Below are 15,772 nucleotides of genomic sequence, written 5' to 3'. Positions count from 1 at the left end.
ACTGTTGTGAATCAATTATACTTCAATAAAAAAAAAATATATTTAAATTCTTAGGTTAAGTTTCAATAAATCCTATGCCTCCAAATGCTACTGAGGGCGCCGTGCTGAATGGTCTTCAGATTGTTCGGGCTGTGGGTTCACCTTTTCTGTAATTGCTGGCATTTCTCTTAAGGTCACAGAGGAAAAAAAGTTCTTAAAACGTTAATGAGTGTGTCTCCTGGAGCTCCAAAAGGAAATTGAGACGGTCTGTAGTTTAATGACGGTCTGCCCTCCCTGCACCAGGGCGTGAGAGGTAACGTGCTTCCCTCTCCGACAGGCTTTGGCTGCTTACCTGCTGACCTTCAGGGAGCGTGTATCAAGCAGAGTCTTCATCTCTGAGCCATCAAGTGACTACATTTAAGCACATATCTTGACATTTACTTTCAGGGTGTTACCAACAACATCCTGTCACTCATTTGATCAAAACCTGCTGTGAAGTGCTGATTTTAATGGGCACATGACGGCCTTCACATCCAGGACTTCGCTGAGTCAAGTGACTCATCGATCAGAAACGGTAACGGACATCTGGCTTCTCCTCTGTAATGTAACTCAAGTCAGCACTCACCGACTCAGCACCCACGGCCGTAGCCACAAGCCCACGTAGGTCTCTCTCCAGCTCCCTCTCGCCTGTTGTGGCGTGGCCCACCACCGCCTCAACGTTCACACTCACTCCTCCAGTGCTCTCTCCTATCTTGTGGTCTCAACTCTTACCCCAGGGCTGGTGGGTCCCAAAGCTGCATCTCCTGCCCAGCCTCCATCACCAGTGTCCTGTCCAACTGCGTGTCGACAGCTCCCACGTGTACCCCAACAGGTAAGGCCCCACCCCCATCAAAGTGCTCCTCTAGCTACACTCACTCTTAACTTAATGAAACCACCACTTACATGATCTTAGTTCACTTCACCCCCCCCCCACCCCGTCTACACCCAATCAGTTACCCAAGCGTGTTGATTTCCTCAGATTCCTGGCCTCCTCTCCCACCCTCTGCCCATCTCCAGGCAGGGTCTGTTGCAGCACCGTTGTGGCCCCTCTCCCTGCCATCAGACTCGTCCTGTCAGTTCTGCCCTCAGCACAAGTCCCAGGGTCATCAGGACAACACCCCCTCTGCCCTCACCACGATGCTCACCACCCTTCCGTGGAGAAGCATCACCTGAGTCGTCAGGGTGCCGACCCACCACCCCTGTCACCGTTACTGCTCCCGGCCTGCACCACTGAAAGGCTTGGAGTTTCTGTACAAATCATGCTACTTTTCGCCTCATTTGTTCATTCATGTAAGAAATAATTATTAAGCTCCCTGCTCTATGCAAGGCTGGAAATGTAACAGTGAACTGAATGTCTACACAAGGTGACAGACGGTCGGACTCCTCTGCAAATCCCATCGCCTCACCCAAATCCAGCTGAATCTCACTCATGGTCGGGCATCACCTTCTAGGAGAGACTTCTGACCAGCCAGGCTCCCCAACCCCCACCCGTTTCGCACCTGTCTCTTCCCCCACCGCGTGTCTCTCTGCAGATCTGCTCTCAAAGACCTTGTAATCTGTGAGAGAAGAGAAGAAATATGTGTGTCCCCCACAAAATGCAGAGAGCAGTCAGAGGGACAAAGCACCCCTGTACGACAAAGCAGAGATTCCTTCTAGAAACGTGCCCTGAACACCTGGTCAGGAGCAGCTCCTGGTGCCTGGAGATGAGGATAAGCAGTGGTCCACACCTCTGCGGCCATGACGGAATAACGTGGGATTCTGGCATTTTCACGGGAGGAAGCATCTGAGACGGACAGAATTTCTGAAAAGGATGGAGAGGTAAGGGAGAACACTGGGCTTGAACAACGGGGAAGCAGTCCGTGGCGGGGGTGGGGGTCGGGGGGACGAGGCTGGGGTGAGCTGGGCGAGCTCAAATAGCCCAGCACCGAGCACTCTGCTGAGACGGGTAGATTTACCATCATGGACAGCCGGCGTCCAGTCCAGGCCCTGGGCACGAGTGGGGCAATCCCAGCGGCGCTTTGGGAGGCCCTGAAGGGGAGGATGCGAGCTGGGGAGAGCAGGGCTCAGAGGCCTTCGGTCACGCTCTGTGTGAAAGATGCCTGAGGTTGACGGCAGAAAGGAGAGCAGGAAGGAGATGGAATCAGAAATATAACAAAAAGGGACCGAAGGGCACAAGAAAATGTGCCAGCACAATAAAATGCATTCAGAATGTATTCAACTCCCATGGAACGGTGTCTGTGGGGAGACTCTGTCCGCACCCCCGCCCGCAGTGGGAGCTGGGGTCCGCGAGGGAAGGACCCAGACCTCGTTCCAGATTCTCTGCGTCCTCAGCTCCAGCAGTCTGCCGTTCCCGACGCACACTCACGGACAGCTCCAGGCTGGTAAATCGGCTCTCAATTCACTGGTACTCTCCTTCCTGAAAAATCATCGCTTAGTAGTCATGTCATCGTTGAAATCCCAACCCATTTTCCTTTTGTGTTTACTAAGAAGAAATACACTAAAAAGAATTGCAAGCCTTCGCTTTGTTGCCAACAATCCCACTTAACATTTTTATTTCTGGGTTTGCCAGCTGCTTTCTCGAGTCCTTGCGTTACGTTGCCGGAGCACGGGCAGTCAGCCTCTCCTGTCCCCGGACCAGGATGCGCGCCCGCCTCCCCTCAGCTGCTCGGGCCCCTCCTGACCGGGTCAGGCAGAATCTGGGGGTGAGCCCAGGCCTCTGTCCTTGTTTGGCTCCCAAAGTGATGCTCAGTGAAAGCTGAGAACCACTCGTAGGATCCAACTTCACCATTTCTCAGCATATTTTCTTCCATATTAAAAAAAAAAAATCTGTTTTCATTAAGAGGAGTACCAGGTTCTGCCTCTGCTGTTTGTTTTGTTCTGCTTTGTGTTTTGTTTTGTTTTTAGCATGTTGGTGACACCCGGCACGCTGTATTCCTCTCTGCCTCCCAGTGGGCTGAGACGATGGGTCTCTGTGTCTGACGCACACGCCCTTTTGGTGTGACGGCACCCAGGGAGCAAACCCTCGTGTTCTGTTCACGGCTTGTGATCACGGAGAAGCCACTAGTCTGAGTGCTTGTTTGTGAAGTAAGTGGGTCGGACCAGACAAGCTTGCAGTGCGTTCAGTGCTAGACAGTCGGGCCTCCATAAAGATAGCTGTGGTGAGAACCCCACTTCCGGGATTCTTGACAGCTTACTATTGTTTTTTGTTTTGATGTCATAACTGTCACATACAAAGAAAATAAGTAACTGCAGTGCTTTATTTTAAAAGAAAATAAACAAAATTAAAATCCATCAGTATTCACTTCTTCAGCGACATTACTGAGACGTTATGGAGAGCCTACTGTGTGCTATGCCTCAAGCATATATTGCTGAGCACTGTATGCAGACATCACCCTGTCCTCACGGCACCCGAATCCTCTCCCGGCTGTTGCTGGATGTGTGGGTAATGATGACGGCACCAGTGTTCACGGCGTCTGTAACTGTGCTGAGCACTTTGCATTCATTGTATCATTTCATCCCCCAGCCACCCTGAGAAGCGAGCCTAGTGATCGTGTCCTCTTTACAAAGAATAAACTGAAGTTAAAGAAATCCTCCCACTCCCACGGTCCCCAACCCCCGGTCACAGACGCCAGACGTGACGGTGCTTAGGATTCAAGGAGGGGTGTGTCTGAGCCCTAAGACCAGGCTTCGCCCAGGATAAATTCTCCGATGTGATACAGTGCACAGGCTGAGCCATGTCCACAGACGTGCTCAACATCAATTAGCAAACCCCACCCAGCGAGGGGACGGTCAGAGTCTGCGAACAAAAAATAGTCAATCACCTTAAGTTACATTTATTTAAAGTCTGCTCACTGAAGAATGTGTCAGTTACTATAGAATCCGAACAGGTAAAGTGGCTATTTTTCTCCCTCTGGAATTATTTTCATGTAATACTCCAAATGGCCAGGTTGTTACCCAAATGCTGCACAACTTGCACAAGCAGTTTTGGCCACACTTGAGCAGGCGGGGTCCCTCTGAGCTTTGTCACATTCAGTGAGACAGCCCCTCTTCGTTCACTCGCATCCCCTGTGTGCTCACCTTCCAGGTCGCGGGGCTGCAGCAGCGCGCTCGCACACGTAACACTCGAGTGTGCGGTGGCCGTGCTGACAAAGGCTTGGGAGAGGACCGAGGCAGGGCGAGGGCATCCACAGGCGGGGGAGTTAGCAGACGCTCCCCTGAGAGGGCAGACAGACAGGAACTCTAACGAGATGACGTATAAGCAAAGTCACAAAGGAAGTGGAGGAGCCCTATGGGCTGATTGAGCCAGTGATTAAAAATCTCCCAGCAAAGAAAAGCCCGGGACGAGATGGTTCCCCTGGTGAAATCCACCAAACATGTAAAGGATTAATGTTAATCTTTCTGGTTTGGGGTGGGGGGTATAGCTCAGTGGTAGACTGAGTGCTTGGCACGCACGAGGTCCTGGCTTCAATCCCCGGTACCTCCATTAACAACAACAGCAAAAACACACTTGTAACACCAATCTTTCTTAAACTCTTCTTGAAAAAGATGAAGGAAAAAAATTTAAATATTTTTCTGTGTCCTCATACACTCTCGTCTGAGCAGTACTTCCAGCTTCACGGATCCTTACATTACACACGGCAGCAGGAACTAGTTTTTGCTGAACATGTGTATTTGACCTAACAGGTGGGAGAGCACAGGGGGCGCGTGGTGACGTGGGGCGTGCAGCCTCGGGTCTGGGTGCAACCCCGCCAGGCCACGTCTTGCCATCTGTGTGTGGCGAGCTACTGAGACATTTGGTGCTTCGATTTGCGTCGTTGTAAAATAACACCTTAATGTTATTGAGGGGACTGAATAAGCTGGCATCGTGAAGCATTTGGAACAGTGTCTGAGCCACACCGTGCTCAGCAAACATTAGACGGCAGTGGAAAGCCGGCGGGGTGTTTAGAAGCAGACGCCCCATAGCTAAAATTTGCTCTGCCTTCTGAAAATACTCAAGAATGTTCCCTAAAGAACAGCCCCTCAACACAGCTGCTATCGATGGTGAAAACTGTAAGCTTGCATGAACAGCAAATACATACATGCACAGGCCACTCTTTTATTCCTCTGACCTCCAAACAACCTTGCCGCCTTTATCTGGGTCTGTATTCTTAGTTCTTGTTCGTTCAACTGGGAGTTAGCTCCCTGGAAGAAGGGACAGCCAGAGAATTGACGTCTTAAATAAACAAGTACCCAATCTTGTAGGAGAAGGTGTAACCTCCAATTGGCTGAATAATGTTTGATTCTGTTTTTATTTGAGTTTTCTGAGTCGCCAGGGATGGTCACCATTAACTCCGAGTGCTGGTGTCCAGGCAACAGGGTGGGATGTCAACCTACTGTGAGTCCTTCAATAACTTAGTTGTTCAACCTGAGTTTCAAAACGTACTTTTTTTCTTCCTCTCTGTGTGCCAAGCATGGATCTAACACACAATTACTGATGGGTTTATTTTAGGTCTGGTGTAATTAAGTCATATGCTTTGTGAGTCATGTGGTCTCATCTTTTTGCTTTTTATGATTAAATTTGACTTGTTTGAAAGCTAAAGAAGTGAATTCCTTATAAAATTATCAAAAATACTACATACAGAATTTCACAAGTATTTGTTAGTTAGTTATGCCTTAAAGGCTGCTTGTATCCAAATCAGAGATGGCATCACACCTCCTTTACTTTCTGACATTTCCAAGTCCTTCAGTTCGCAAGGCCGGGAGGGAGATGTTGGAACTGTTACACAGCAGGTGTTGGGTCACATCTGACCTGACAAGAGCAGTCTACACATCCTTTTAAAGTACCCATAAATCACGTACCGATACTAGACCATATCCTGGGCCATGAGAAAAACCCCGATGTACTTAAAAGAAGGGAAATCACGTGGTGTGTTCTCTGACCACAATGGAGTTAGTGAGAGATGGAGAAGAGGAAGATCCCCAAACATGTGGAAACCAAACAACACATTTCTAAATAATCCACGGGTCAAAGAGGACGGCTCAGTGAATTTAAAGATGCATTAAGTTGGATAAAAATTAAAATGCAATATGTCTTAATGAGTAGGACACACCTCAGTCAGTGCAAAGAAAAACGGCACAAAATGCTTGTGTTAGAAAAGAGGAAGAGTCTCAGACTGAGCACTGACGCTTCCGCCTCCAAACCTAGAAGAAGCGGAGAACATAAGCACGAAGAATGCTTAAGGGAGTGAACAATAAAGGTAAAAACAGAAACTGAAGAAATTGAAGACAGAAAAACAATGGGGAAAATTAATGGAAAAATAAAAGCTGGTTCATTGAAAGATCAGGAAAATTGGCAAACGTCCAGCAGGACTACAAAGGAAAGAGAGAAAAGACACAAATAACCATTAGGAACGAAACAGGAGCCACCAGCACAGACTCTGAGGTCTTCCAAAGGGAACTACGGGAGCACCGCCAGCAACTCTGCATTTGACATTTGACAACTTACATGAAACTCTCTCGAAAACAAATGATCGCCGCTCACTCAACGTGAAGTAAATAACTTGAGCAGCTTGGAATGATTAAGGAAACTTAAATCTTACTTTAAGAACTCAAAAAAAAAATCTTAGAGCCTAATGGTTTCCCTGGATACTTCTGCTGCTAGTTTAAAACGTTAACACCAGTCCTACACAATGGCTTCTGGAAAATAGAAGAAGAGAGAGAGCATACCTCAACTGATTTTTTGAAGTTAGTATTACACAGATAAAAAGCAGATATAGACAATATTTTAAAAAACAAAACTATAATCCATTACTCCTTATGAATATATGCACAAAAAATTCTTAATTAAGTATTAGCAAATATGTAAGAATTATATCCTCAGGCAAAAGAAAGTTGTATCCTTATCTTATACCATACATAAAAATTAACTCAAAATGAGTTAAAAACCTAAACATAAGACCTGAAAATATAAGGCTCCTAGAAGAAAACACAGGGGAAACCTCCCTGACTTGACGATGACTTCTTAGATATGATGCAAAAGCACAGTTGTCAAAAGCAAACATATACAAATTAGAATAATTAAACTTTAAAACTTTCGTGTATCAAAAGGCAATCAGCAGAATGAAAAGGTAACTTACATGATGGCAGAATATACATTTGCAAATCATGTATCTGATTGGGGGATAATATCCTATAAATATATGTAACTCCCATCTCTCAACAACCAAAAATCAAATAGCCTGATTAAAAATATGGGCAAAGGACTTGAACAGTTACTTCTTCAAAGATGATACACAAACAGCACAAGCCTGTGGAAAGATGCCCTGCACCACTAACCACCAGAGACGCGTAAACCCCAGGATGCGCCTCGCACCCACGAGGATGGCTACTATCAGTACAAACAGAAAGTAGGAAGTGTTGGCAAAGATGGGGGGACATCTGAAACCTTGTGCACTGCTGGTGGGATCGTAAAATGGTGCATCGACTGAAAACTGTATGGAGATTCCTCAAAAAATTAAAAACAGAGCCGCCATGTAATCCAGGACTCCCACTTCCGGGAATTTAGCCAAAAGAATTGAAAGCGAGGTCTCAGAGAGGTGCTTGCACACCTGTGCTCGTAGCTGCGCTATTGACCGTGGACGAGAGGTAGAAGCAACCCCAGTGTTTACCAGCAGGTGAGCGGATGATCAAAACGGTGTGTGCAAATAGGAAAATACCTTTCAGCCTTGAAAAGGACGGAAATGAGCCTTTACCTAAACTTCACATCTTATACAAAAACTAACTCAAAACGCTTTGGACGAAGTCAGCAAGATGGGACCATGCATGAAAAGACACCTCATAAATCGTCTTTGAACAAAATGTGCTGGAGGTGCGGCCCGCTTGATGAAATGCACAAAATCAGTGAGAACAGGGAAGGACTCCTTGTGGGGCATCCGGTCGCTCCTGTCATTTTGTTTTTCTCATTAAAATCCAGCCTGTGGCACATTTAGAGTTCCCGCCCACCCGACAGCGGACGGTAAGGAGCAGGACACTGCACGTGCCCGGGGAGGGTCAGGTCAGCCCCTCGGCTGACGAGACCCGGGACGGTCGCTGGTTGCGTGGATCTGACACCTGCCAGGTGGAGCAGGTGAAACATGTTGATAACAAATACAAGGATGCTGGAACTGAGTCTCACCAAGGTTTCCTGTTTTGTCGGCGGAAAAAATGAAAGCAAACGATTCAAAAATCAGGCTTGAGGGAAAATCGTGCTTCTGCCCCGGACATCTGAAAGCGTGGGTGTCAGCTCAGCTCCTCTGTCCTAATTGTTCCACTAAATCTGATTTGCTTACAGTGATGCACTGGTCTTTTTAATTCAATAGTGTTCTTGCCTGAAAGCTCAGAAACTAATCATCTTTTTTCACGCTATTGCCAATAGCTTTAGCTCTTGTCAGAAGTGCCCCCCAGGGAGAGGGCATAGCTCAGTGGTAGAGTGCTTGCTTAGCGTGACCTCGTGGTCATGGGTTCAATCCCCAGCGCCTCCGTTAAATCAAAATAATAATAACAAATAAATAAACCTAATTACCTCCCCAAAAAGAAGTGCTCCCCTCTCCCAATGGAAACCTGCAAACGAACACACAAACAACCCTGAACAATTGCAGAGAGTTGTGTCATCCTTATTTAAGTACCACGGGAAAAACAAGTCTTCAATTTTTAAAATAAATTTACAAAGAAACTCAACATCTCCTTAATGAGTGAATTTAATTCTCTTCCCCTGAAAAGCCTTGTTGAAAGTGAATTCTGGGCTGCGTCCTGGACTTTTGCGGGGAAACTTCCCACGCCTCTCCCTAAGCGAAGCCAATACGGTGTGTAACCCAGGTTAAGAGGAGTCGCCCTGCGCCACACGTGGAACAGAAGGATGGAGGGAGGTTGCCGGGCCATTTCTGTGGCACCCGTGCTGGAGATAAGCTTCTACTAAGATAAAAATCGTGTAAATATTATTTTTCCTTTCTATTCAATTTTTGTCCTACTTTTTTCTTTTTTGAAAATGCCTTATTTAATCACCACTTTCTTTCTTTGCTCTGTAAGATTATATTACTGGAGTAGCTTTCCATGGGCTACCCTGATTCTAGATTGCATCCAGTATGCCAGAAAAAACTCTACAATTCTGCCTTCTCAATGTCACATCTCTGACCCCAAAATGATTCCCACTGTTTGTTGAATTAAATCCGAAATACTCGGCTTGACTTTGGAGAGCTTCCATAATCACCACCCTCTTCCTTTCTGTTTATTGTCCACACTGGTCTTTAGATTTTATCCTCTGATCTGTCAAGAAATGCCAATCATCCTTTTAACAAGTCTCATTCTCTATCTCATGACTAGGCCAATGTTCATTAGGACCCACTGCTTAAAGAGCTGCTTCTCCTTAAAAGATCAGATCAGGTTTTCCTCCAGCATTCCCCATATGATCATGATAAGCTTGCTTGAACCTTTCAGAGCTCTGAAAGTAATTTACAAAGTGAATCACACAATTGTGCCTCTAATTATTCTTATATTCTAATTTAAATATTGGCTTTTCTTTGCATTAAATTTGTAAGTTTTGGGGGACAGACTGTTTCTTAATGAGAAGCAAGATAAACATGCAAAGAAAACAATATCTTGCCTACATGACAGCCGTAACCAACTGCAAAATGTAGCAGGAGAAAGATCCCACTGTGGTGTAGCTCTGAGTGTAACCACAGAGAGACATGCAAGGCCGTTACAAAGAAGCCCTTATTGAGGGACAGCAAAGGAAACCAGAAAAAAAAGAGAGAGACATACAGTTGTCACTGTAGGAGACTCAACACTCTAAAAAGTCAATGCTTCTAACATGTTAATTTCTCAGCCTAAATCAGCCCTCCAAAGAGTCCATCTTCTGACAAGCTGTTTCTAGCTCATTAAGGAAATAAATCAAATGGCAAGAAAAACCTGAATACTTTAAGGGGGGAAAAATCATAATATAGATTAACTTGCTGTAGCAGACAATCAAACATTTAATAATTACTCTGTAATTGTCTTAGAATAGCAATAGGAAAATAAGAAAAATGAGTCAAGAAGCAGAATTAGGCATAATATTATAAAATATAATGAAGTAGTATCTCAAATTGATAAAGAAAAGATGGGTTCTTTAATGTATAGCTGAGTAAACGTCTTATACTAAATACAAAAATAAATAACAGATAGATTAAAATCTAAACATTAAGCTGTCATGGAAGAAAGAGTTAAATGAAGTGCGGCGTTAACACCGTGCCATGGCCTTCACCACTAAAAACGGAAAGGTACATCTATTTGCTGTGACATTTAAAGTTTCCAGGAAACTAAAAAGAATAAGGTAGACTTATTTGTGCTGACCTTTAAAGTTTCTAAGACATAACTGCTGCGCGGAAGAAGCCAGCGAAATAAGCAGACGTGAACCTTGATCTCGTTTATGACTCTGTGACAGATCCAGGGACTTGGTGATGCGCAGGGGAGGAGTCAGGATGCCGGACCGAGTAAACAGCAGGTGCCCGGGGTGTGGGGAGGGGGGTGAGGGGTGGGGGAGCAGAGGGCGCGTGGAGCCCGGGGATGGGAAAGTGGAGAAGACTTTCGTGCTCCTCCCCTAGTTTGTCCACGTAGAGTTTAAAACTCTGCAGAATTTTGTCAAAGTCACACAACAAAACAAATAAGAGACGAATATCTGGACTCACATAGATATGTAATTAGACAAGGGAGGAATACTTTAATAAAAAGTTCTTTCAGATAAAAAATAACATAAGAGGTGAGTAAATTTAAGATCTGAGCAATATTTTAGGGAGCTAATGTACTGACATTAAAACCATATTAATCACAGTGAAGTTTGTTTTTAAAATTTTAGGTTAGATGGATATGAGCAGTCACATTAACTGTTAATACAACACTAACCATTAATTAAAATATTAAATGGTATGTCTACCATTTAGAAAATTATTAGTAATTTAATTTTTTAAATCCAAAGCTGTCATCAAATCTTAGCAGTAAAGGAAAAAAACGTAGAATAATTGATGTTCACTTTTTTCCATTGAATATTAAACATCAGAAAGCAATTAATTTTCTAAAAATTACCTTTATTATGGCTTATCAGAGGAAACGGGCAATACTTTATTTAGCCTGCAGCAACCACGTCTGGGTTCCCAGCATACAAGACCAATCATGTCCTTCTTAACCGTGAACAGTGACAGCAACCCATGCCCTAACATTTTCTAGAAAAAAACTTACAAATAACTGCATAGAAAACTTTCTTGAATAAAATTGTTAGGAAAAAGTAACTCACGGTATTTTCAACTACAGTTGTAACTACTAAGATCTTAATATTATATGACAATATCTTACCAACCAGGCAAGAAAAGAGCCACTAAAATTCTTCTGTGTAAATATGAAAAAAAAAAAAAAACTGTGGTTGAAAGACTCAGATGAGTAAGTGATTAAGAAAACACACAACGACCCGTAGAGGACCTGCTGAGGCTACTCCTGTGCGCTTCCGTACAGTGGTGTGACTTGTTCCTCAAAACAGCACATGAGAGCCTCACTGTCTCTGTTTACAGATCAGCAGTCTTGGTCCCAAAGGTGGCCGTTACCCACCACGGGTCACTCGGTAGGATTCTCAGCAGGTCTGCAGGACCCCGAGGTCCATTCGCACATCCAGAGAGCAAACATTTCAGCGTCTGCGGGGTGACAGGAACTGCGACTGGCACTGGGTGTGAAACCGTGAACAAACAGGCAAAAACCTCCATCCCGGTGGAACTCACATTCTAGCAGGGGAAGAGCAGGCCATAGACACAAAAATAAGTGTCGACCAAAGAATCAAGAAACAATCAAGGAAAGAATAAAGAAAAGATAATTTTTTTCAAGCCAAACTGAGGGTTATAACCTGGATAACACTCTCCAAAGATTTGAGGGACACCCCTGGTCAGGAGTTAGAGATGCAGTTTTACACACTCTCGGCAACAAAGAAAGTATGTATCATGGTGTCAGGTCCACGTTGTATGTAAAGTTTGTCGGAGATTTTTTGGCCCATTATGCAGGTACAGAGCAAGCCTGGGTCATGCAACACCTGGCACTAGATGAAAAAGAACCATTAATCTTACAGTTACAACGCAGGTGTCTGAAGGGAGGTTTTTCTCTCAGGTTTGACTGTCTCCCTCCTTCTCTGTATTTCTCTCTGACTTTCTTTTCTTTTAAATATTCTTTGAGTCTTTTATTTTAACCCAAGACAAAAGTAAATGCTGAAACTATTTCTTCTGTAAGGATACTGACAATGAAATCTGATTATGGGTGTCTTGGTAATCCTATGCAACTCCTTTAAAAAATATCTCATGCAAAACTGGAAAAAAAAAGTTGTAGTTGCCTCTACTTTACAACATATATAATAAAATTTAAATAGTTTCCTTCAACCAACATTTTCACACTGTACTTTTAAAGCCTCCCTCTCTAGCTGTCCAACCTCTTCCACAAACCACAATGTCTGTAACCCTCTAATTTCAATTTTCTTCTAATTTTATTGCAAAGAATGTGGTTTGACTTGTACTAATGCACCTTGTCCACTGAAGTCCATGTGTCACTGCGAACCCGACTGCAATGCACTATTTTCTGTTTCTTTCTTTGATGTCATGGGGTGAAGCACATTAATAGATAATATTATCCAGAATCAGATAATTACCAGATTTCTGGTAATATACGGATATGAATCTATGTTCGTATGATAAAGAAACACAAACATGTTGAAATATTTTTAATTGACTTGAGAGGAAACCATGGAGTCATAGGTAAAAATCACAGAATCTTGCAAAAAGCTTATTTTTATTTTTTTAGGAAAACTCCTTCCCATTAAATCCTCACCAAATGCGCTAAAGAGCTCAGCACTGCTGGGTGGGAGACTCGCCTCCCGGCGCTCTTAGGGACAATTAGCAAACGTTCTTAAGATAGAAGAATCTCCTGAGTGATCTCCAAGCTGAGTAATAATAAAATCAACAAGTGTCACAGAGCACCTGTAGTTCAGGGAAAGCTGGCCCACACAGCCCGCGGCCCGCGTTTCTGCATTGCCTTGGCCCCTAGCTAGCGGCCTGAACTTGGACAGGCTACTGGCCTCTCTGGGCCTTCAATTCTTTACATATAAGATGAGGGACTAAGAATAGAACCTCCAGTTCTAAAGCCCCGTGATTCTATATCAGCGTAAAAACATTATTGTCACTCACAGCAATCGTGGAGGGTATATATGAGTGAACTCCATTCTCCTCCACGTATTTTTAAACTCGAAATAATCGTTCTTGTGTTCAAACTTGACACCACTGACAGCTGTACCTCCCAGTACCCTGTTCTCTATGCAAATGGGCTGACTCACGGAGGTACTGGACTTGGGGAGGCACTGGGCTGATGTGACCCTGTTGGACTGCTGCACGCAGGGAAGGCTCAAATATTTACACCTTTCTCTCCCTCCCCAGAGCCAGCCAATTCAGAAGATTTAGTCATAATGAAAGACTATTGCGCCCAACAGTCGGGAGCATGGAAACAGTGACACTGTCCCCACGGGGGCTGCAGGGATTGCAACAGTAAATGAAATGTTCAGTTTGCTCTTCCGGCAAAGAGATCCTAAACATAATATTTCAAGCTTTGTCTATTAAGGTAGCAGAACTGAAAGAAAATCAAATCAAAATAAAACAAAAAACCCATTACAGATGAAAGGCATGGGTTAAAGGTATCTCTGCCTTCCAGAAATAAAGAGCAATGTGCAGATGCCTCATTTATAAGCACTTACTTTCTCGTGAAATAGAATCAAGAAAAAATATAAACAAAAATGCAAATCAGTATCTAGGGCAACAAAAATCTGAAGAAAGAACAATGTTGGCTTTCAAATTCTCTTGAGGTGCCAGAAAATATTTATTAGCAAAAATAACAAACCACCACTTTGCCTAGCATCTTGAAAAAATAGCTAGCAAGAGTGAAAGGCAGTTCACGGCGCCCACTCCCCGCCAGGCACGCAGACAGGGCCCAGACTCCATCGTGAGCAACCTGGGCAGTGGCGGGTGGGCCTCACTCAGGGTAGAGCGCAGCTAACACCAACACACACAAATCATCTGTTCATAGATGAGTACTTAAAACTCTAACGTCGCTATACCGTTTTAAAATTTCCAATAAACTTTATAGACATTGCCTTGCTTAATCATTCATTCAGTACCACCACCTTTGCTGAGGGTTTGCTATGTTCTGGCCCTTTATAAGGTGCTGGGGAAGCGGTGACGAATGGATGAGAAAGACCATTATCTTTCAGAGCTGACCCTTGACATGTACTCAGACCGGCTTTCTCAGGTCGGCAGAGTGGCTGATCTTGCCCACAGTTCACAGAGGAGGAAATGGGTGAGCAGCAGAGTCAAGACTTAAACTCAGAGCAGGAGCTTATAGCTCAGTGGTAGAGCACATGCTTAATATGCATAAGGTACTGAGTTCAATCCCCAGTACCTCCATTAAAAAAAAAAAAACTACTAAAAAAAATTAAACTCAGGCCATCTGATTGCAAGGCCACAATAATTTACGTAGATTCTACTTGATTTAAAAGGCAGACCGATAGAGCTGCAGCGTGGTGGTGAGGCTCACACCTCCCCTAGAGTGAGGGCTGAGCCCAGGCTCTATGCAGAGAGAGAAGAATGAAAAAAAGACATGTAGTCACGTGCTCAGTTTTAAGGAAACTGGTTTTCAAGAAATAAGACAACTCTGATTAACAAAACAGCATGTTCCAAAGGGCATATTCCCTTGTAGAAATATTGTTGTCCACAATTTCTTAAGAAAAAAATAAATATTAGTAGTTGCTACCTCAGTGAAGAAGCCTGAGTCTTAGGCAAGCTATTGAACATCTCTAAGCCTCAGTTTCCTCACTTATTAAAGTATTAAAGGGGGTATCACTGATTTGTACTTTATAATATTGCAGTAAGAGCTAAATTAAATAATACCTATAAAGCTATTTTGGGGAAAAAATTAAGCATGATCTCTACCTCACACCATACACAAAAATTCTTCTGAGATGGACCATGCGCCTGAGCTGGTCAACAGCCAGCTTGTTTGCCCAGATGCCCAGTTCCAAGAGTCAGCATATCAAGAGCACTGTTAGCCCCGTACCTGTTTCACCCAGCAGGTGCCGTACACACCTGGTGGCTCCCTGCTCCTGCTCTTCTCAACAGGACCTTCTAATGAGACTAGTGTGTGGCTCCCTCATGGTGTCACAGTTATCAGAGGTGAAAGGAGGACAGAGGCCCAGCCGTTCTGATTTCACGAAGTTCCTTCCAGTTAATCCCCACCCATCACAGTTACGTGAATCTCATTTTTAAAAGAAAAAGAGTACAGATAAGAGAAAAGTTTGCCTTAATGTGGTTAATTTAGATAATATGAGTATTATTTCAGTAGTTATTTGTGGAAATGTTTTATAGGAATACATTTACCCACTCATCTTTTAAAGCATGGTTGGATTTCCACGTGGTTAGAAGGCTAGGTGTCTGCTGGCCCACGGAAGTTACCGTTAGAAGGAACCAAACGATCTGAAGGCCAACAGCTGGGCACCATCGGATTCTCAGGCGAACAGATGTGGATGGGCAAGTTCAGCTGGGAGAGCAGGAGGGAGCAGAATGATGAAAATGAGGACTAAACCTGGACTGCAGCCTTTTCAATTCTGTAATCCCACTTTCTACAGTTCTGTCGCCCCCCCTAAAATCCCATCTCCTCCAGGAAGCCTGAAGGAGCCCCCCTCCTTCCCCGTCTC

General features: G+C 44.2%; 1 long non-coding RNA gene across 1 annotated transcript in view; it reads right to left on the bottom strand.

Annotated features, from left to right (window-relative positions):
• Positions 1-991: 991 nt before the first annotated feature.
• LOC141575537 (uncharacterized) overlaps positions 992-15,772 on the bottom strand; it is a 33,129-nt gene continuing 18,348 nt past the window's right edge. The window contains exons 2-4 of the long non-coding RNA XR_012503178.1: positions 2,323-2,434; positions 1,974-2,117; positions 992-1,819 (exon numbers count right to left, since the gene is read on the bottom strand). This is a non-coding gene — a long non-coding RNA (uncharacterized LOC141575537). The remainder of the gene's footprint in view (positions 1,820-1,973; positions 2,118-2,322; positions 2,435-15,772) is intronic.

The sequence above is a fragment of the Camelus bactrianus genome, chromosome 29 (genome assembly GCF_048773025.1).
Source record: "Camelus bactrianus isolate YW-2024 breed Bactrian camel chromosome 29, ASM4877302v1, whole genome shotgun sequence".
NCBI lineage: Eukaryota > Metazoa > Chordata > Mammalia > Artiodactyla > Camelidae > Camelus > Camelus bactrianus.
The sequence above is the reverse complement of the archived record's forward strand: the minus strand, read 5'-3'. Positions and strand labels throughout refer to the sequence as shown.